This window comes from Triticum dicoccoides, chromosome 7A, assembly GCF_002162155.2.
Source record: "Triticum dicoccoides isolate Atlit2015 ecotype Zavitan chromosome 7A, WEW_v2.0, whole genome shotgun sequence".
Taxonomy (NCBI): Eukaryota; Viridiplantae; Streptophyta; class Magnoliopsida; order Poales; family Poaceae; genus Triticum; species Triticum dicoccoides.
Genome location: NC_041392.1, coordinates 7036379 through 7038646, shown reverse-complemented (window position 1 = coordinate 7038646; position 2268 = coordinate 7036379).

The window sequence follows — 2268 nt, the reverse complement described above, 5'->3', positions numbered from 1 at the left end:
CATAAAGTGACCGCTAGAATTGGGGGCACTGCAGTGGCGGGCAGAATACGTCACCCGCCACAAGCAAGCATAGCTGAGCGTGGCTATGTTATGTTATGCTATGTTATGAATGTTTTTTGTGGCGAGCGGCTAGGCTTACCCGCCACTGTTGTTACAGGCAGCAGTGGCGGCAGTCCCCGCCACAGCTAAAAGCCTCCAATCGGCTATTTGTATTCTTTTTAGTGCATCTGGTCGTGCCCACCACATGTAAATTATTGGCAGACTGTTCAAATTCAACCTTTGGTACTGGCACCCGCTATGCCAAAGTAGCAGTGGAGGGTTGGGTGGCGCGCCAGTCGCAGGTAACGAGCAATATCTGCACGTGTGTGCCCCCTCCCCCTCCTACCCCTCACTCTCACTCTCTCCCTTTCCCCGTCGCCGCCGTCGCCGTCCTCGCCCTCGCTATCACCATCCTCGCCCTAGCCATCGCCGTCCGCTGCCCTCGTCCTCGTCCTCGTCGTCCGTCGTCCGCTACCGTCGTCGCTTCCCTCGCCCTCGCCATCTTCCTCGCCCTCCACCGCGTCGCCATCGTCTTCGATCAGCCGCCGCCGTCACCCTCGGTCCGCCGCCGACGTCACCCTCGGTCCGCCGCCGACGTCACCCTCGATCCACTGCCCCGTCGCCCTCCACTCCAGCAGGTATAAAGTTAGGGTTTCATGGTTGTACTTTTGGTTTTTAGTTTGTAGGTATTTGTAGTTTCTAGCTAGTTTTAGTGTGACAGTAGTAGTTTTTAGTTGTATAGTTTTAAATGTACAAATTAAAATAATTTGTAGTTGTACTTTATAGTTGTAGCTTTGTACTAGCGAGTAGTGCGCGGCGCCGCCGCGCCACATGGATTGATAAACTATTTGCTTTTTTCTAATATTTGGTAACTCGTCCCAACACTTGATTCATTGCAAAATAGTTCATACAAAAAAAAGGATATATCTAGTTGGTACATGCATAAATGATCTACAGTTGATAATGATAGTGGCTACTGGACACAGAATTGCAAAGCTCTTGTTCCCTTTTTAGATATGAGATGTTGATCGTCAAGCTTGGTTTTTCTATATGATGTTGTGGTAAAGAGATGAGGCTAGTTCTTATGCTCTTGTTCTTGGTGGTTTGTTCCATGTACACAATGTTTAAGTTGCTGCTGGACGCACGTCCTAGCTCTCGACGGATTGCAAAATATCTTGAAATTAAAGACAAACTTCTTTGAGAATCCTTTTTCGCTCAAGATTAAGTTGACATAACATGTACTCGTTTATTTAATAAGGTTGTAAACTTAGACACATGCATCTTTATTTCTTTTCAAGCAAAGTGTTCAAATTGAAGGTTTTTTTTTTCTCACTGCTACAATGAATTCGGTGCCATAGAGGATCCAAAGATAAATAGTATTGAAAGACATAAGTCAACAGATCTATACATTATTGACTGACACAATATGTTTTAATAAATCAAAACTAATATAAGTTGAGGCAGGAGGAAGAAATAATCAGCATGTGAGTCACTACTTATGATAAACAAATTGAGGCTAGGCGGAGCAAAAGAAATGCTGAATCAGCTAAGCGATATGCAAGGAGATAAAGGAATTGACTTACCTTTGTGGATGAATGCGAGAATGCTCGGTGAACGGATTGGTATTAGCCAGTAGCAAAGAGTTGATTGCCTTGTGGCCCAGTTTAGGCGTCAGCCAACCCGACAAAAAGGAAAGTTAGAACTATCTTGTATTTTCGAAGAAAATTGGTTATTTGCCACTTTTAATATGTGGATAAATTGGTTATTTGCCACTTTTAATACGTGGCTTCAGAAAAATGCCACCCTTGCACTTTCACTAGCGGTTGGGGCGCGGCCCTGCCGCGCCTCTTGAGTGGAATCTGAGCAGTGTCTGGTAAGTTGGCGACCTTTTCAGTACCTTTTTTAATCTGGTTAACACGTGTCAATGGATAACTATTGTTGGCGTCGAGCCCTACCTTGCTCTTTGCGCCGGTGCCCAGCTCCCTCTCTCTCTCTCTCTCTCTCTCTCTCTCTCTCTCTCTCACGAACGAAGGTAGAAGAAAGAGGAGACACAGGACACGGTGGTGTTTTTCCGGCGCACATACGCCTGCCGCACGAACGGCTTCCTCCTCAAGCACGAACTCGAACCAACACCCACACACGAGCAGTACATCGCGGGGCATTTTATACCCGGCTGCACACACATACTAGCACACGCACGCACGCAAGACCCGGCCACTAACTCCACGC